The 21,689-nt window shown below is 40.9% G+C and overlaps 1 long non-coding RNA gene across 1 annotated transcript in view; it reads right to left on the reverse strand.

Moving 5' to 3' along the window:
• LOC132058325 (uncharacterized) overlaps window positions 1–18,455 on the reverse strand; it is a 47,374-nt gene extending 28,919 nt beyond the window's left edge. Inside the window, exon 1 of the long non-coding RNA XR_009415244.1 lies at window positions 16,172–18,455. This is a non-coding gene — a long non-coding RNA (uncharacterized LOC132058325). The remainder of the gene's footprint in view (window positions 1–16,171) is intronic.
• Window positions 18,456–21,689: the final 3,234 nt, after the last annotated feature.

Genomic DNA, 21,689 nt, shown 5'->3' on the forward strand with positions numbered 1-21,689 from the left:
AAAGGGCCAAGTTTGGCCGTGTGGCTTGGGTGGTTCCCACTCATGGCTTGGCAAATTTTAATTCATCCAAGCCATGTGTGGGCCATGGTAAACTTGTATAATTCATATATGTATACAATAGATGACAAAGCAAGATTAATTCATCATCTTTCACTCTAGAAACTTGGAGAAAACACGGAGAAAAAGAGAGGACTATTCGGCCATGGCTGGCCGAATTCATGCTTTTGGAAATTGAAAAAAAAAGATATTTTCTTCTAGTTTTTCAACTCATTAGAAGGTCCTTATTAACATGGAGTGGTTGTTGGAGTAAGCCAACCATTCATTTTTGCAAAGCACCAACCCTAGCCAAGTGAAGAACTAAGTGAAAAAGGTAAGGTTCAATCTCCTTTTACATGTGTTATGGATGATTTGTGTATGTTGTAGAGTGTAGAAATGGATGAAAATCATGAAATTTTGTATGTTGAAGTTGGACCGTGTAGGTGTTGGGTGTGTTGGAGTGATGAACTAATTTTATTTAGTGTTTTAGTTGATGATTGTTGTGGATTATATGATGAAAATGAAGGTTTAATGATTTAAATTGAAGTTGTAATCATTTGTGGGTTGTCGTAGAAGTCAATGTGGTTTTTTCATAGTTTCTTGAATTTATGAGAATGATGTTGTTAATGTGTGGATTATTGATGTAGTTTATGAATTTGAAAGAAAGAAATGTGTTGTTGTTGTCCCTATGGGAATTGGAAAGTTTCGGGTGGCATTGCACATTGGTTGGGCCGTTTGAATATTGTGTGGATCGTTTGAAATGTTCTTGAGTTTTGTTTAAATGGTTTCGGATTGGTATCTGAATGTATGAGCATTGGCGTCGGCTTAATTGTATGTGGTGATTTGAATGTAAATGAAATGCCGTCGAATTATATAGAAAAGAGTTACTAACGTTAGAATGCGTTTTGAATTAATTGTTGATGTTGTTAATATGGTTGTTGGTATTGTTGTTGAAGATTTGGCCGAGTTGAATTCTCGGGGTTGTTGAATTTATAGGGGAAATGCTGCCCAAATTTCTGTAAATGAAGTGCTAGCTTAGAATTGGATTTCTAAGTGCTTATGACTAATGTTTGGTGTTTAACGACGTGTTGTAGATCTTGGGAAGCCGAGACTTAAGTTTGGATTAGCTTAGGACGCGGACAAGGTATGTAAAGCCTAACCTTTCCTTCTTTTGGCATGTCTTAGTTGTAAGAAGGCTATGCTACGAGCCTCGGGGTAACTCTATTTTTGCGATCCGAGTATGTCTACGATTCTTATTCACTTTTTAAAGTTGGCATTCGTAATGTAATGGAATAATGGTCCTTATGTCTTTAGTATGATTGGATTTCAAATGTTGTATAAAAAGTTTGTTCCTAAAAGGTTCTATGTCGAAAAAGGGCCATAACTTTCGTAGACAGAACCGGATCGCCTCGATATGCTCGTAGGAGGTTCTGTAGTGTATAATGACTATACCTTCCATAGGCGGGCTCGGATTGGGTTGATGCTCGTTCGTGGGTCCCACGACTTTCCCTTGTATAGTTCTAACGACTTTGTGACAGAACTTAGTATGGCTATCGTCCCCACCCCAGAGTATGGTTAGTCTACTTATCTGTTGAGTCTATAATGATGATTTTTATGCATATGGTTACTCACGACTCTGTTCGTGCATTCTGTTATATCTTTCGCCGAGTCCCGGGCCGGTTATGTCGTCGTGCGCACTATGTTATATTTCGGTGTTATGCTGCGTTACGGTTCACCGAGCTCCTCGCTAGAGGGACGGGTTCCGTTTATATTTGGTGCTATGCTGTGTTATGGCGTTATGATGTGTTATGATATGTGACGGGGATACGAGATATAAAATCTTCGGTGTTATGCGTCGTGTTATGGCGCCAATGATGGGAGGGCGACCATATTCACGAGCCCCATGCATGATTTGTGATTTAATAAGTAAGTATTTTGGTATTTTGAAAGTTGTATTTACTTTACTTGACTTCACCGGTTCGATTATGATCTTGTTCTTGTATTTCTTACTTTGTATACTCGCACATATTCCGTACCGACCCCCTTTCTTCGGGGTCGTGTTTCATGTCCGCAGTACGGATACTCGTCGTGATGATCCGACGGCTTAGGATTTCCATTCGGCCTATTTGGAGCGCTCCTTTGTTCAGGAGCCTATGTATTGGTACAGACTTTTCCGATGTATATGTATATGACTATTCATGGGTACGGTGGGGCCCTGACCCGTCATATGATTCTTTATTACACTTAGAGGTTTGTAGACACACATGCGTGGGTTGTGGGTAGTCACTGATCATTTATGTCTGTGTGATTTGTGTTTTGGACGTCCCCCCTGTATTATGAGCCCCTGCTGGCTTATGTGTGATATCATCCGCTGAAAGTTGTGACAGCGATATGTATATATATTTGTGATAGATTTGGGGCGACGTTTCACTTTTCTGTATGTATACGATCTGGTTATGCCAGCTATGATCTGACGTCTGACCTTTGTATATGTAAAATCTGTTTGTACGCTGATTATGGTTAACAGGTGCGTATGGGTGCCCAACTCGGGCACTAGTCACGGCTTACGGGGCTGGATTATGACAGGGCTCGATTTTTAAATGAGAGTGATGTGAGAGTCCGATATCCGATGTTAGTCCCGGAATCATAGGTTGAGTGAGTGCATGAACTCTGTGGGTCCCTCAGGATGGTGCCAGTGAGAACCCTTCGTGGGCAAAGATTTGGAGTCTCGTCTATTTGTTGGGCAAAGATCTGAGACGAGTGACACTTAGACTTCGCGAGTCACCTTGGGTTGTGCTACTGATACGTGAGGGTATTCTGTCTGGAGTACATTTGTACACAACATTGCATGGCATTGCATTTGCATTCATACATTATTGTGTTGCATTGACTCATGGCTTATATTGAGATGATTGGGTGTCTTACTTGTGATATTGGTTTCAGAATGGACATATTGAGACTTGGCACATTTGGGTTTAGATGCTCTACTTAGGCGATGACGTGTACTTGATTCCAATTATGTTTGACTTATACTATTGATTTATATGCCTATCTTGCTTTATTGTCTTGATTATGTTAGCTATACTTAGTCAGCCTATGATACCTACCAGTACTGTGATTTTGTACTGATCTGCACTCGTTGCATTTTTTTATGAATGCAGAGTACTAGGTTGGGTCTTTCTCCGTCTCCCGTGGCTGATAGTCGCTATCAGGACTACTTCGAGTCCACAGGGTGAGCACGAGTCGTTCGCTGCCTTTAAGGCTCCTCTTATTATGTCTTACTTTTCTATTCTGAGATATAGACAGATTGATGTATATTTATATTCCAGACTTGTATATTTTCATTTAGATGCTCTTGTATGGCTTAGACCAGACCCTGGGTGTATTTCCTTATATTCCGCACTATTTCTATTATATATTATTGTAAGACTTATATGATTATTCTCTTCCACTTGATTGATTTATTTATTTATGTCTTAATTCTGTTGGGTTGAGGGTTCGCTTACAGAGGTGGGAAAGGTAAGTGTCCGCACGACTTAGCTAAATTAGGTCCTGACCAGTTAGTATCAGAGCCTAGGTTACTCGATTTATAATACAAGAGCGTGTCTGGTAGAGTCTCGTGGATCAGTATGATGAGCTCTGTATTTATCTGCGAGTGGCTACAGAGCATTTAGGAAATCTCACCTTCTTTCATTCTTTCGTGCTACTTCATTCTAATTGGTATTTGGAACGATCAAATTGGTATCTGACTCTTATCTCTTCCTTCACAGATGGTAAGGACTCGAGCTACTACAGTCCGAGGTCAGGTACTAGAGCCCGTAGCCATGCCTGGTACTAGAGGGCGAGCGACGGCCAGAGGACGGACGGTGCTAGAGGCGCGGGCGCGACCGGGGGGAAGGCTCTCGCGGTAGGATAGCGGCATGAGATATCTCCGTCTCAAGCGCCTGAGTATCAGCAGGATCGAGACCAGGCTGTAGAAGATGGTGTGGCCCCAGCACGGACACAACCTGAGATTACTTCTTATCAGGCCATGCAGGATACTATGGCCAGGGTCTTACTTCATCTAGATGCCCAGCAGGCTGTCGCTGGTGTTATTACTCCTGGTGGAGGTTCACAGACTAGAGTTGGGGCGCCGACTCCTGAGTAAAAACCTACTCAGGTAGCACACTCCGCCGCAGCTATGGCTCCCCGTATCGATGCGGTAGCCGCTCCTGCTGATGATCTTAGGCCCATGGAGGGCACTGTTATGACCTTGTCTGATCAGGATCTTATTGGGAGGTTCAGAAAATTAGAGCCGCCGAGGTTTTCAGGTACTTCTTCTGAGAACGCTTATGAGTTCATCCTAGATATGCATGAGCTATTGCATAGGATGTGGATCGTGGAGACCCATAGAGTTGACTATGTGTCCTACCAATTTCGCGGCGATGCGAAGACATGGTTGAGGTATTTTGTTGCTTGCAAACCTGAGGGTTCCCCTCCCTTGACTTAGATTCAGTTCTACCGGGCCTTTCTTGAGAAGTATGTGTCTCGATCTTTAAGAGAGGTGCGTAGGGAGGAGTTTCTACATCTACAGTTGAGGGGTATGATTGTGGAAGCCTATGTGACTCATTATCTGTATCTGGCCCGTTATTCCACCCCTTTAATCCCTACTGAGCCTGACAGGATTAGGCATTTTGTTAGTGGGTTGGTCGGTCCTCTTCAGATTCCTTGCCTTCAGATGGAGGCCATAGAGGCTTCCTTCCAGTCCATCATTGAGCATGCTTATTTGGTTGAGGCCTCTAAAGCCCGTACATTTGGAGGTGGTCGTGACAAGAGGCCCCGTCAGATTGAGAATTATGGTGGTTCTAGTTCGAGAGGCGCCGGTCAGTCTTCTGGGCCGTATCAGCCATATTCTGGCCGCCCCGTGCACTCAGCCTTGCAGATTTCCTCTAGTGAGCCAGCTAGACAGAGAGCTCCTGAGAGTTTATTTTCTCGACCAGTAGACAGGGTTATTTCATCCGGGTCCTCAGCTTCAGTTCATTAGCCTTCGTCCCCTCTGATCTATTTTTCTTGTGGAGAGGTTGGACATATTGCTAGGAGGTGTTCCCGGCCCAGAAGGGATTATCATCCACAGAGAACTCTGACATCGTCTGATAGTCGAGGTGGTGCTTCTCAGAGGGATGACACTCAGTCAGGCCGTGGGATTCTCAGGGCTCCAGAGGTGGATCCCAAGAAGCTAGAGGTGGGTCCCAGAGTGCTAGAGGGGGATCTCAGACTGGACGTGTTAGGGCCCATTATTACTCATTTTTGGGTAGGCTAAGGCGGGAGGCCTCGATCTTTATTGCAGTACCATTTCGTCGTCCGTCACGGAGCAAAGATACGTGTTACTGATCTTGGATCCACCTATTTGTATGTATCTGCATATCATGTAGTTGGTTGGGATTTGCCTTATCATAGCATATATATACTTGTTCATGTGTCTACTCTGGTTGGAGATTCTGTGATTGTTGATCGAGTTTACCAGTCTTGTTTGGTTACTTTTATGAGGTATGACACTTGGGTAGATTTGATGATTCTCGATATGGTGGACTTTGATGTTATATTGGGGATGTCCTAGCTTTCTTCTTATCACGCAATCTTGGACTGTCACGCCAAGACAGTTACCTTAACCATGCCAGGCATTCCTAGGCTTGAGTGGAGGGGTACTCCTAGTCCCCCTCTGAAGAAAATCATTTCCTTCCTTCAGGCGAAGAAGTTATTCAATAAGGGGTGTTTAGCCTATTTGGCTCATGTGCGAGACACGACTGTTGCATCTCCACCCCTTGAGTCCATTCCTATCATGAGCAAGTTCGCGGAGGTATTCTCATCTGATCTGCCGGGTATGCCACCCGATCGTGACATTAATTTCTGTATTGACTTGGATCCGGGCACTCGCCCTATCTCTATTCCGTGATATCGGATGGCACCTGCCGAGTTGAGTGTAACATCCCTTAAATTCGAGTTAGGTGTGAATTTATGAAAACCAGTATTAAGTTGATATTTTAGCCATATGAATCCATTCGGGATGAATTCGGGTTTTAAACAGTCATTTTGAAGTCAAACCAAAAAGTGAAGTTCTTAAGGTCTTCTAAATTCGCCTAAGTCTGAGACAGTCTACACTTATGGCCAGTTTTTGGATATTTTCTTTACGAATTTGAGAAAATTCAAAACATAAAAGTTGTAGGTCTTTTAAATACCTTTCCAACGGTGGATTGCCCATCTCTAATAGAGCTCTGTGGTAGGAGTTATGCCCATTTGAATGAGCATCATCTGTGCAGTGCAAAAATTAGGCGTGAGCGGCGCCTTGGGCGGTGCCCCAGGCCAAATTTTCAGGAAACTCAAAATTTTGATGCTGTCAAAATGGATACACTGTGTGCGCCGCCCTGGATGACGCCCCAGGCGACGCAGCAGGCCATTTTATGCCTGAAGCGATTTTTCCCGAATTTTATAAAAGCCTAACTTCATTATATTCATTCCCACTTCGTTTTGACCGACATTTTGAGACGAAACAACCCTAGGGTTTCCCCAAAATATATAAGGTAAGTTATTGATCAATTCTCATCATTACTTCATCAATCTAACATCAAATTAACACTAGTTCATCTTCCAAAAACCCTAGATTTTGAAACCCAAGAAAGAGAAGAACAAAGGGACGGTTGGAGACGTTAATATTCCTTCTATAAGGTATGATTCTTGAATTTTCGGATGTTATTAAAAGGGTTTAAACTAGCATAGGTTATCCTATGAGATTAGAATCCATGATTAATTCATGGAGTGTTCAAGAACACGTTCTAGTCTTGAAAATCCTAGCTTTCGTTAGTAAAAAGGGTTTATGGGTGGAAATAGGTTAGAGTTCTAATCTCTCCTATCTAAAACTATTGTAGAGTAATTGTTGGATAGTGGAAAGTACGCTTGAGCGGGAATTAAGGTATGTCTCTTTTGAACATACTCTTTCGATCAGTTTTTATGAACTCTTTGGTTCTGATTTGTATGTCTCTTTTAAGGCTCTTCATTGAATAAAAAGGTGAACTTTTCATGAATTGAAGCTCTATTTCTTGCTTTAATTATGGTTAATGTGCGTGAGGGGACAAGCCCACATTAAACCTAGTTTGTATCATGCTCTACGTACATATATAAGTTATAAACATTTTTCCTTTATAAGAGATAATCAATAATGATGGCTAAGGATTGGTATTAATGTTTTCATGATGAATTATGACATTGAAATCTTTGTTAAAGAAGTGTAAACGTTTTCAAGTCATTCTTTGAAATGATTTATCTTTACGATATGGCATAATGAACCTTAATGGTAAATGGTGATGTGACTACCTTGAGATGAATTGTAATTCAGCTTTTATGCTATGAACTCTGTTGATGTGATTTTGCCTAGCCATTCGGGAGGATGAGTGGTCACCGAGGATTTCATATTCCGGTGTGTTTATGCCTAGCCATTTGGGAGGATGAGTGGTCACCGAGGATTTCATATTCCGGTGCATTTATGCCTAGCTACTCGGGAGGAAGGGTAGTCACTATGGATCCTAGTGTGGCAATTGCCTAGCCATTCGAGAGGAAGAGTGGCCACTACCAGGTTCGCTACCCGGAGTGTGGTTTATGTCTAGCTATCCAGGAGGAAGGATAGCCACCGAGAATTACATATTCCGATGTGGTGCGCTATGTTTAGGGAACCTCTATGGTCACCCCTTCGATGTGCTTGATTCTTGGGCCTGTATTGACATGTGTGATATTCTTATTCTTTTATGGCACTGTTATTGACAATCTTGATCAATTATAAAAGGCATATTTGAAAGTTGTAATTGACAAGAGGCTTCCTAATCGATTTTGATAATGCTTATTGAGATACACCAGTTGAATAACTGTTTTTACACTGATTTCATACGGTTTTCAGAACTGACGGTACTCACTGAGTACGAAGTACTCATGCATACCATTGTTGTTTTTTATGGCATGTTAGGTAACGGTGAATAGCGCTTCTTGATACTCCGGCGTTTAGGAAGGACTTGCGTGTTGCTCGGGGCGATTGCGTAGCCCACACATTTATTCGTGGGACACCCTATTTATTTAATTCCAATTGTTGGTATTAGTTTTGGGGCTGCGTCCCGACGAGTTAGACATTTATTCCTTATTCTTACAAGCTCCTTAGTATACATTCGAATATGGGTAGAAGAAGAGTTGTTGTTTAACTCTTTCGGGCACACTATCATGTTTATATTAAATTATTTAAATTATAAAGACTTCCCCTGATTTAATTCATATATTCATGAGTTGTTACGTTTATTTTATAAACTGTTGGAGGCGAATATTGAACCTGGCAGGTTCAAGTGTTATTATTGTGTCGTTTAGGTTCTTTCGATATTGTTCATGATGTCGGATGTCGATCACGTCTAGGGTGGGTTTTGGGGCATGACATTGAGAGATTTTAAGGAGCAGTTACAGGATTTGTTGAGCAAAGGGTTCATTAGACTAAGTGTCTCCCCTTTGGGGTGCTATTGTGTTATTTGTGAAGAAGAAAGATGGGATCATAAGGATGTGCATTGATTATCGCTAGCTGAATAAGGTTATTATTCGAAACATGTGACCTATGCCTCGTATTTATGATCCGCTTGACCAGCTTCAGGGTGCTTCAGTGTTTTCGAAGATTGACTTGCGCTCAGGCTACCACCGATGAGGATCGTAACGAGGATATTCAAGAGACTTTCAGACAAGATATGGCCACTATGAGTTTCTAGTGATGTCTTTTGGGCTTGCCAATGCCCCGGATGCATTTATGATTTTGATGAATGGCATCTTTAGGCCATTCCTTGATTCCTTTATGATTGTGTTTATTAATGATATCTTGGTGTATTCCAAGAGTAGAGAGGAGCATGAGAGCCATCTTCATACTGTTCTTGGGTTGTTGAAGAAGCATAACCTGTTTGCTAAGTTTCCTAAGGTTGAGTTCTGGTTGGAGTCTGTGGCATTCCTGGGCCACGTTGTGTCCAAAGATGGGATTATGGTTGACCAGCAGTATATTGAAGCTGTGAGGGGTTGGGCAAGGCCCACTACTATTATTGAGGATCGTAGTTTTATAGGTTTGGCCAGCTATTACCGTCACTTTGTAAAGGGCTTTGCTACCATTGCTTCATCTTTGACCAGATTGACTCAGAAGGATGTTCCCTTCCAGTGGTTAGATGATTGTGAGGAGAGCTTTTAAAAGCTCAAGCTTCCTTTGACTTCAGCTCCGATCTTAGCATTACCTGTGGAGGGTAAGGATTTTGCGGTCTATTGTGATGCATCCCGTATGGGTTTGGGTGGTGTATTGATGCAGGAGGGTAGAGTGACATGTCAGTTGAAGAACCATGAGAAGAATTACCCTACCCATGATTTGGAGTTGTTGGCCATGGCCTTCGCCTTTAAGATTTGGAGGCATTATCTGTACGGCGTCCATTGTGAGGTTTTCACCGATCATCGTAGTCTTCAGCATGTGTTCACCTAGAGAGATGTTAATTTCATGCAAAGACCGGTGGATGGAACTCCTGAAGGACTGTAATATCTCTATTCTTTATCATCCCAGGAAAGCCAATGTTGTGCATGATGCCTTGAGTCGTAGAGCAGTGAGTATGGGGAGTTTAGCTCGTTTGATTGTTTTCGAGTATCCGTTGGCCATGGAGGTTCAGACTCTGGCCAATAGTTTCGTTCGCCTTGATATTTCAGCCCTAGGCAGGATTTTGGCTTGTGTAGAGGTGAGGTCATCTTTATTAGATTGGATAACTCATCAGTTTAAGGATGCTCAGTTGGGAAAGATTCGAGATAGAGTTTTGAGGGATGAGGCCAAGGAGGCCGTGATTGATTCTGAGGGCAATTTGAGGATTAAAGGACGCGTATGCGTTCCTCGCGTCAGTGATTTAATTCAGTTGATCTTGTCTGAGGCTCATAGCTCTCGATATTCCATTCATTCGAGGCCAATTAAGATGTATCGTGATTGGAGGCAGAACTATTGGTGGCATCGAATAAAGAGGGATATAGTTGATTTCGTAGCTAAGTGTGAGAATTGTCAATAGGTAAAGTATGAGTACCAGCGACCAGGTAGTGTACTTCAGAGGATGCCCATTCTCGAGTGGAAGTGGGAGAGGATTGCCATGGATTTTGTTGTGGGTCTTCCGAAGACCCTAGGCAAGCTTGCCTCTATTTGGGTGATAGTTGATCGGTTGACTAAGTCCGCTCACTTTGTTCCGGTTCAGATTTCTTATACCGCGGAGAAGTTCTACATTCGCGATATTGTGAGATTGCATGGGGCCCGTTTTTTTATTGTATCTGATCGGGGTACTATCTTCACTTCCCGATTCCGGAGGGCTTATCTAGAGGAATTGGGTACCCGATTGGATCTCAGTATAGCTTTTCATCCCCATGGCGATGGCCAGTCCGAGCGGACCATTCAGGTGCTCAAGGATATATTGAGAGCATGTGTTATTGATTTTGGAGGTCATTGGGATCAGCACTTACCATTGGCAGAGTTTGTGTGCAACAACAGTTATCATTCGAGTATTGGCATGGCGCCTTTTGAGGCTTTATATGGTAGGAGGTGTAGATCTTCGGTTGGCTGGTTTGATGGGTTCGAGGTTCGACCTTGGGGTACGGATCTGTTGAGAGAGTCCCTTGATAGAGTGAGAGTTATTCAAAGCAAGTTTTAGTTCGCAGTCGACGTAAGATGTATGCGGACCGGAAGGTCCGAGATTTAGAGTTTGTTGTTAGTGACCAGGTTCTATTGAAGGTTTCACTCATGAAGAGTGTTATGAGGTTCGGGAAGAGGGGAAAATTGAGCCCCAGGCATATTGGCCCATTTGAGGTTGCTGACCGTATAGGCGATGTTTTTATGAGTTAGCCTTGCCCCCAGGCTTGGCGGGAGTTCATCCAGTTTTTCATGTTTCTATGCTGAAGAAGTACCACGCCGACGGTACTTAAATTATTCGTTGGGATTCGATAATACTTGGCGAGAATTTGACCTATGAGGAGGATCCTATTGCAATCTTGGATAGGCAGGTTCGAAAGTTAAGGTCGAAGGAGATTGCTTCTGTGAAGGTGCAATGAAAGCAGCATCCTGTTGAGGAGGCTACTTGGGAGACCGAGTTCGACAAGCATAGCCGATATCCAGTTGTTCTCATATTCAGGTATTTTTCCCGCTCCTTTGTCTGCTTCGCTCGAGGACGAGCGATGGTTCAATTGGTATCTAATGTAACGACCTGTTTGGTCGTTATAGTCTTTTTGGCATTTTCGCCCCGTTTCGAGCTTGGTTAACTCATTTTTGACCCGAAAGGACCGTTTACATGCTTCCCGAGGTGTCTAGATGTGATTCGGGCGACTTGTTGTGAAATTGGGCTTTAAGCCAAAAAGAGTTGACTCAAAGTTGACTTTTAGGTAAACGGACCTTTTTCAAAAATTCGTCGATTCCGAGACGTCGGGATGGTCATTTAGGACTTCTGTGTATATCTAGTTCGGTTTCCAATGCACTTGGATGCATTTTGAGACTTGGGTTGGGAAATTAAAAATGAGGTATCGAGGGTTGACTCGGTCAACGAGACCTCCGTTAGAAATTATGAGGCCACGAGTGCATTCGTAGCATGTTTTTATGTGGGTCTGTGGATGTGGTTTGTGAGCATATGGCCTCGGGAGTGGGTCGGGACTTCAGTTGAGACTTAGAAAATTATTTGGGATTCTGCACCAAACCGCCGTCAGGGCTGCTGTAGTTTGCGCCGACCGCCGATGGTCTTAGGAGGCTCGGGGCGGTGACACCGTGCGCATGCTCCGGGCTTGTTGTTTCATTAAGAGTGTATTAAAAAGCCCTTAGTCTATCATTTATCACTATTCTGAAATTTGAGCTCTTGGGAACTATTCTTGGGGATTATTGGTGAAGATTCTTGGTGGTAAGTTCTCCTAACCCTCTTGCTAATTCATTACTCCTAATCATCTTAGGATTCATCTTTCCTTATTAGTTCCTTAGTCATGGAAGATAAAAAGTGGGTTTTAATCGATATTCTACTTACTCTTGTTAATGATGAAATTGATAGGGTTTATGCTAGATTATGATATGTCTAAGGTTATTAATCATGTATCTTTCCATTATTAGTGTTGAATTCTTGAATCTAAGAGTTAAGGTTTATACCCAAAATTGGGGTTTTGCTTGAATTTCAAAATTAGGTGAATCCTTGAGTTAATTTAGCAGTTAGTTGATGGGTTTTAATCACCTAATGTTTAATTTGATATTTTACTCCCGAGATTCCCGTTTTGCCCTTGTAGGCCCCGTTTTCCCAAATTCTAGGGTTGGTTTTGACCTAATTTGAATGATAGCAATATGGGTATCGTTCTTCATGATTTCTAATCTAGATTTCGAATATGCCTAGACTTCTTTGATCCTTAGGTCAGTGGAAGGGCAAGGCTAAAGAGTGATTGTTGGAGTTTGTTGTTCGGCCATCCAGGTAGCTTATGGCTTACCCTTGGTGAGACTTCGTGTAGCGAAGCATATATTTAGATGATATTGTCAGAGATAGCATGTGAACCTTCGGGTATGAAGTTGGGATGGATATTGCCTTAAGTTGGGCCTTGTTGCATGATTGGGGCTAGCCACCCTATTGTGTTGTGACTTGATTGTTCTATTGTGTTGGCTTGATGCCACGCGTTGTTAGTAGATATTGAAATTTGTTGTTCCATCTTGATCGGGATATCGTAGTATTTTACGGGTTGATGTTGATTCGAGGATAGAGTTCTATATGACTTGTGTAGTCTTTCATGATATTGTTGGCATACTTATGTTGGTATTTATGACACTGATATATTATTGGCGCACCCATGTTGGTACTTGTGGCATTGATATTTTGTTGGCCTACCCATGTTGGTACTTGTGCTATTGATCATATTATTGATGTTGACACATGCATTGCACACATTCTCATGATATACTGTTGATACATTGTTGGTACTTGATGAAACACTGTGATGAGCTGGGCTCTATTTTTAAATGAGAGTGATGTGAGAGTCCGATATCTGATATTAGTCCCGAAAACATGGATTGAGTGAGTGCATGGACTCCGCGGGTCCCCCAAGATGGTGCTGGTGAGAACCCTCCATGGGTAAAGATCCGGAGTCTCGTCAGTCTGTTGGGAAAAGATCCGAGACGAGTGGCACTTAGACTTCGCAAGTCACTTTGGGTTGTGTTACCGAGACGTGGAGATATTCCGTCCGGAGTACATGTGTACACAACATTGCATTTGCGTTCATACATTATTGCGTTGCATTGTATCATGGCTTATATTGAGATGATTGGGTGTCTTACTTGTGATATTGGTTTCGGATTGGACATATTGAGACTTGGCCCATTTGGGTTTAGATGCTCTACTTAGGCGATGACGTATACTTGATTCCGATTATGTTTGACTTATACTATTGATTTATATGCCAATCTTGCTTTATTGTCTGGATTATGTTACCTACCAGTACTGTGGTTTTGTACTGATCTGCACTCGCTGCATTCTTTTATGAATGCAGAGTATCAGGTTGGATCTTCCTCCGTCTCCCGTGGCTAATAGTCGCTACAAGGGCTTCTTCGAGTCTACAGGGTGAGCACGAGACGTTTGCTGCCTTGAAGGCTCCTCTTATTATGTCTTACTTTTCTATTCTGAGACATTGACAGATTGATGTATATTTATATTCCAGACTTGTATATTTTCATTTAGATGCTCTTGTATGGCTTAATAGGGGTGCTTATAAGGCGGTTCAGTTGGATAATTATGCTCAACGGTTCGGCTTATCGGATATCGGTTTTAAATACTATATCCACTAACCAACCAATAAGATATCGTTGGTTCGGGTGTGGATTTATCGGTTAACGGTCGGTTACCGGTAGGTTTATCGGTTAATCAATAATATATATGAGATTTTTTTTCCTTCTATTGCTCGGACTATTGCATCAATACAAAATTATCAAAACACAAAAGGCTCAATATTGATAGTCTATAGGTTGGAAAACTCACATTTGACCCTATTTGCTTCACATCGCAAGATTTAAATGGATGTATTACTCATGGTGGATATTCTTGGGACACATGATTTTAAATTATTGGAAACACGAATTAAATTTTCACTAAAGTATCGTTATTAAACAAACTATGCAGATTAAGTATGATATTTTCATACTAAAGCGTGTCAATGTCCATAAAAAAAACTTATTTCTTTCAAATGTACCCACTAGTAATTCTATCTCGTTCTCATCTTCACCATAGAAAAGGGAAGAAACATCAAGGAAAGTAAAAATGTTTTGAATGATTCTAGTTGATAACATGAGAAAATAAATAAACAAACACCGATTACAGAGGCAATAAGGAAAATGAGAAACTTCTACCATGTTGCGTGAAGAAAAATGATTTTTAGGCTCAATGATTAGTATTTCCAATCTTTAGTACTTTATCTACATAGGGATTTATTTATAATTTAATTATTCTTAACGGGTTAACGGTTAAACCGATAAGCAAAATGAGGAAACCATCCCCCACACCGTTAAGTCGTTAACTATAAAATTCCAAACCATTCCCCATCCGTTAATCCAATTACCCGATACCAATAAACCAATAAACCTATTTTGCGGTTGGGTTATCGGTTGCGGTTCGATTTTGAACAGCCCTATGGCTTAGACCAGACCACGGGTGTTTCGTTATATTCTGCACTATTTCTATTATATATTATTATAAGACTTATGTGCTTATTCTCTTCCGCTTGATTGATTTTTTTATTTACGTCTTAATTTCGTTGGTTTGAGGGCTCGCTTACTAAGGTAGAAAAGGTAAGTGCCTGCACGACTTAGCCAAATTTGGTCGTGACAGTTTCGAATCGCAGGGCTCGTAATAGCTTTCAAAAATGGACATAGCAAGCGATTTCCATTGGCCCAATTCACCTTCAAATAAGATCATGAAAAGCACTTTGTGGTTTACATCATGAATTCAGATTTAATGTTCTAGTTTATGCTCTTCTATAGACTTCAATCATGGAACATCCACACACATGGATGGGAACTAATGCTATTCAAGAAAAGAGAAGGGAAAACATATAAATAAGTAACTAGGCAGACTGGAACCTAATTTTTAAACTTTCAGTGCTGGTCTCTCAAACTTTCAATTTAGATAAACTCTAGAGGTTCTTAGTACCATTAAGTTCTCTGGATTAGAATACTGACCCCAGACAAGTCTTAAGAGATAGGTACAAGTATACAGGCCACAAGCAACAAGGTGTTCATATTTTAAGCAAATCACATAGTAAACATTCAAGTTCTCCCTTCTCTGAGTACTGACTCAGCCTTTTAAAAGTGATTTAAGCTATCAAAAGCTTGGTCCTTAGATAGAATCATTCATATCATGTCAAAAACGAGCATATGCCAAGGTCTTTTATAAATCTAGTTGGCTCCATTTTTTCTTTCCCCTCTCTTATTTTATCCCTGATATTAAAGAGACCAAACTTATAAAGCTATTTGCCATCATAATTCATTATTAGTCAGTTAATGATCCATCAAGAGTCTACACCTTCAATTCTGGCAACCTCCTAATTGATTCCTATCCTTTTTAAACCTATTTTATTATGGTCATGACTTTATTAATGTCTAATGCTAGCTTAACGATGGTTAGTTTGTCCAAAACAGGACTGAACCCATTCAATTTTCCCCGGTCGTACTTAACTCGCCATATTCAAAACTATAAGCTAAGGTCGAAAGTGTTCAAGGAACTACATAGTACTTAGGATTCAATTAAAGGTCTAAATAGGCCTTAATACTCACACATCACCATCGAGTTTACTATTTAATTGATGGGACCCTCCCGTACCATATTAACGGAACACCTCATTAGACTAGCTTAACCTTATAAAAAAAATGAATTAATAGTTTTATACTATTACTTTAGTAAATACCAGATTAATTATTAACTAGTTATCATATTTAAACGTATGCTAACCATTTTTACACTATCATCCCAACAGCCATTATATCAACAACTAACTAATAGTCTACTAATCTAGAGCTAATCATACATTTAAATAGGGATTAAACATAATCTAGAAGGGGAAGAAAATGATAAAGGCTTACCTTTTTGATGTGCAACCTCTATCAAGAATGAATTTGGAAACCTTGTGCTTCCAATCTCAAGACTCGTACCACAAGGAAGAAAAAACAAGTAAATAAATATTTGGACTAGTAAGAATCTTCTTTTACAGTTAAGTCTTGAAAATTTTAAAACTGAGAGCTCAAATTTTCGAGTTATTTATTCAAAATTCAAGCTATGAGGGTTTCAAACTTGTTTTTCTCGTAAGGGTTGGGGTTCTATTTATAGAACCCCAAAGTTGCATTCAAAGACTTCAACAACTGATGTGGGACAACAAAATTTCTCAAGAGCAAACACTCAATATAGGAAATTAACGCTTAGGATTTAAAGATAACAAGCATATACGGTCAGATCTGATCCACTATGAGTTGATTCGAGCCAATCCTTGTCGAACCGATGAAAACAAATTCATACTATCAATAATATGACAACAAGATGCAGAAAATCTCTTTGCTTGACTTGAAAATTAAAGGAAAACAAAAAGGAAAGGAACTAATACAGTGTTTGGAGAGTGAAAAACATTGAAGCATTAATTGTTGTATGCCTTTGAAAGCGTAAAAGCTGGCTGAGGTCTGAGACCTGCAACATTTGCCATTTTTGGCTATGAGAGAGGGAGAGAATATAGGCGGCGCCAACGGTTTGTGATGGAAGAGGAAAGAGAGAGGGGGGTAGGGGGAAATGGGTGTTTGGTGTGAAATGAACGTGAGGAGGGGTTTTTCCCCGATTGATTTGATTATTTTGGGCCGGGTCGTTCCGTTTTGGGTTGGACCTGGTCCAAAATTAAAAGAAGAGGGAAAGGGACCTTTTGTATATTACCTATATATACTCGCGTATACTAGACGTATCTACGTATGTAAGGGTAGGACGGGTATTTTAATAAAACGGACAAACATTTAAACAACCAATTATTAATCGTAGTAATTAGTTATAATCAAATTGTGACGTCATTAATTTAAAACACAGCTAAAAGGTTCAATTTGCAAATACATTCTTAATGGGTTTCAAATCCAAATTGACTGCTAAAATTTATAACTTTACTTAACCTAATCAACCAATTAAGATTAAATTACACTAATAGCCTTAATTAATTTGAACCAATAGATTTGGTCATTTTAATTAAAGTCACTAGGAAGCCAAATTTGTAAAAATGACTCCAATTGCCTCAATCATGAATTGATTGGTTCAACAGTGGCCATAATGTGAACAATTAAATAATTAAAACCAATTTGCAATAACGACCCTCTAATTGATTAATTAACCCAATTAAGTACTAAAAACAATTTATTAATTTCAACAAATTATGCAAACACACAAAATTAGAGATTGAGGGGCAAAATGATCAATTCTCTTAATTAGTCAAATTCTTGGATTAAAAGGGAATAAATCATTTGTTAATTTGACTTTTTGACAATCTAACAATTAAATGTAGATAATTATTCAAAATTGTTTTGCCTTTGATTAATTCTAAAAAAATACCAATTAATTCCTGAATAATGTATAATGTCATAAAAATCACTTTATCAATTTAAAAAAGTAAAATATTGACCTAAACAATTTCTTACAAAATCATTTAAACCCTTTAAGACGCATGTCTAATTTTATCTGTCATCCAAGGACTCTGAGTAATTAAAATAAGTTCTGGGAGGTCAAAAATTATGTTTTAGCAACTGCTCCTTCGGTGTTCGGGGATGGCGGGACCATCCCTGAGCAACAAAATTTGACTAACCCTAATTTTTTTCTGACCCGACTCATTCTACCTTTCATTTTCATGCAATTTTCACATATGTGGTAGGACCCTGGGTTTTGGGTTTCCTACATATCTCGAGCTATACGAGTATTCAAGCCATTTGTAGTTTGACTCAACAAAGGACTTTTAAGTAATTCAGTAGGAAAGTCCGAGAAACCAATGTTATGACCGGGGTTTCTTTGGACAAACAAGTGCTAGAGTGTAACCGACTCTCTGGTCTTGAGCCCACCTACATATCCCTGGTCTCTGGGAATCAGGTCACATGTAGTTCGACTAGCTGGAGTAGAGGATGTCCCTTTTGTGGGAATATCTTCAGATTTCCTGGTGTGTATCTGACCAGTTGCGATTTTTTAGTAAAGAAAAAAAAATAAAACAAGATGAAGTATGGCTGATTTTGAGATCGGATGGCTTCCAAATCCTGGCCGGAGATCTTGACTCTCATGGGCACCCTATTTTGACCGGTTGCGTAAGAAAAAGTTCAATGTTTGTCGTTTAAATTTGTCCGGATCTAGTTCAAATGGCTTGCCCTTCTTCGGCGTCGCATGCTCATCTCCCCGGACGGATAATATCGGAGATATTCTTTATGGTATTTAAATGAATGTCCCTCTCGGTTTGTTTGTATGAATGGCCCTCTCGGCTTGTTTGTATGAATGGCCCTCTCGACTGTTTGTATGAATGGCCCACTCGGCAGTTTGATATTGATGGCCCTCTCGGCTGTTTGTATGAATGGCCCTCTCGGCAGTTTGATATGAATGTCCCTCTCGGCTTGTTTGTATGAATGGCCCTCTCGGCAGTTTGATATGAATGGCCCTCTCGGCTATTTATATGAATGGCCCTCTCAGCTGTTTGTATGAATGGCCCTCTCGGCAGTTTGATATGAATGGTCCTCTCGGCTATTTGATATGAATGGCCCTCTCGGCTATTTATATGAATGGCCCCTTTCCACTGTTTATGAATGGCCCTCTCGGCGCTTTGATATGAATGGTCCTCTCGCTATTTGTGAATGGCCCTCTGTTGATTTCGATATGAATAGCTTTCTCGGCGTACGAGCGTATATGGCCTCGTGTATCGGATATTCTTTCTTTGTCCATTATATTTGGTCGTTGACCCCGTGGTCGGATATGCCCTTTCGTCCTTGTCATGACCCTTTGTTCGCATGTACCTTTATGCTCGTTCATTGTAGCCCTTTTGACCGGAGTGATGTTCGTCATTCACTCTTTGTGTGACCCTTTTAGTTTGATATATCTTTGACCTTGTCATGGCCCTTTTGGCTAGATTTGTCTTTATTTTGTTTTTGTGACTCTGGTGGTCGAGTGTGTCTTTGTCACTCATTTCTTGCTGTGATCTCCTGGTACTTTTGCCTCTCGGCCGAGTTTACTCTTCGCCTTTCAACTGTGAGTGGCAGTTCTTGATGTGACCGTATCGTATTAAAGCTTGCATTCCGTCGTGAAAAGTTGTATGAGTTTCTAAGAGGCCGATTAGCATCATACGTCTCCCATCACTGCCTCCTCTTGATGCTCCTTCTAGCCCTCTTTGGACTCGGTATTTCGAGAGATGGTTTTACGTACTTATGCCCGATTTTGGAAAATCTAAAGTAAAATTTTTATAAAACGGGCGTTGTTTTTCCTTAAAAGAAATGTTTATTTTTTTTATGTGTCATGACGTGTATTTTCTTCGAGCGAGGTCTTAAAAACTCTCCGGCTCTCCCTAGAGGTATGATTGTCGTGGATTGACCGGTAGAATTTTTGAGATCTTTCTCAAAATTCTTTCCAAACTTTCGGATTTGCTTCCGAGCGATCCTTGCTTTGTCTTGTTATGCAAGAATTTTTGAGGTTCCACCAAAAATTCTGCCCAGTGTAGAGTTGATGTTTAGCCATCTCACGTGCCGATCCTTGTATTCTGAGCTCGTTGACTTTTGTCTCTAAGGTTCCCTAAGGGTTTCTCGGGCTTTTCTTTTATGACGACCGAGCTCAAAAGAGCCTACGCATCCTGTCACAGCAGGAATTTAGGTCGTAGTTCAAAAAATAAGGTAACTGAGTTTTGGTTTTTACTAATAATGTGACCGTATCTGATATGGACTGCCTACGTATCCCACTGTGGGGAAGTCAGGTCATCGCGTAGTTCATTACATAGATGATCTGTTTTTTCCTGTTTCTATTACAAGGTACGATTACAAGCAAAAGTACGATTGCAAGGAAATGATAATGCGATTACAAGCAAATGAATCCTGAACTTAATATCTCTTGAGTGCGTCTGTGTTGATAGCATTGGGCCATTCTTGTCCGTCCATCTCGGCCGGGACTACGGCTCCTCCTGATAGAACCTTTCTGACCATGTATGGTCCTTGCCAGTTTGGCGTAAACTTTCGTTTGTATTTTTCTTGGTGGGGAAAGACTCGCTTGAGCATGAGTTGTCCAATTTGAAAAAATGGAGCTCTGACCCGCTTGTTAAAGGCTCGAGACATTTGTTGTCAATACAGCTGTCCGTGGCATACAACCACCATTCTCTTTTCATCGATCATAGCCAGTTGCTGGTAGCGATTTCTGACCCATTCTGCATCATTTAGCTCGATGATCACGAGTGAAGGATCTCCACTTACCGCGGGTATGGCTGTTGACATCGTGGACAAGAAGATATGGGGTTGCCCCGATGAAAGTTCGTGTCATCGTTCTATAACCCAACAAAGCATAAGGCAACTGCAAGTGCCAATTCTTGTGATTGTCGATCATTTTACCTCAGGATCCTTTTTATATTCTTGTTAGCAGCCTCTACGGCTCCGTTCATCGTAATTCGGTAGGCAGTAGAGTTTCTGTGAGTTATCTTGAACTGCTCAGAAATGTCTTTCCTCAAAGGGCTGTTCAGGTTTGCACCGTTATCTGTGATGATGAATTCGGGTACGCCAAAGCTACATATCAGATTGTTCTTGACAAAGTCGGCCACGATTTTCTTAGTTACCAATTTGTGAGAAGTTGCTTCCATCCATTTGGTAAAGTAGTCGATGGCTACTGAGATGAAATGATGTCCATCGGAAGCTGGTGGCTCAACGGGTCCTATGATGTCCATTCCCGATGCTACAAACGGCCAAGGTAAGCTCATTGCATGCAACTCTATGGGAGGTACCTTGATCAGGTCTCCGTGTATCTAGCACTGATGGTACTTTTGTACGAATTTGCATGAGTTATGTTCCATGGTCATCCAGTAATATCCTGTCCTCAGGATTTTCTTAGCAAGGATGAATCCATTCATGTGGGGTCCGCATGCCCCTGTGTGCACTTCTTTTAATAATTTCGTGACCTCTTGGCGTCCACACATCTGAGTAACCCTAGGTTGAGTTTCCTTTTGTACAACACTTCCTTGTTCAGGAAGAATCCATTGGCCAACCTTATGATGGTCTTCTTTTGATTTGCTTAACTTTCTGGTGGGTATTCTCTCTTTTCCAGGTATGCCTTAATGTGGGCATACCATGGTAGACCGGCCCGCCCGGCCTCGAAGGATGGGCGCGGTGGGCTTTGTTCCTTTCATTGTGATCTGTAGTGGATCGATGTGTGTACTCTCGGGATGCGAAATCATGGAGGCTATCTAATACGCTCAAAATTACACCTATTAATGGCGTAAAGCGGACGTTGTCAAATATAGTAACCCAAACAAAGTTGGGGTTGAATCTCACAAGCAATATGGAGAGAAAAAGGTACTAATTATTTATGTAACTAATCTCTAGAAACTTTAATTTTATTCCGAATAGTATAGAGGAGAGG

This window comes from Lycium ferocissimum, chromosome 5 (genome assembly GCF_029784015.1).
Source record: "Lycium ferocissimum isolate CSIRO_LF1 chromosome 5, AGI_CSIRO_Lferr_CH_V1, whole genome shotgun sequence".
NCBI classification, from domain to species: Eukaryota; Viridiplantae; Streptophyta; class Magnoliopsida; order Solanales; family Solanaceae; genus Lycium; species Lycium ferocissimum.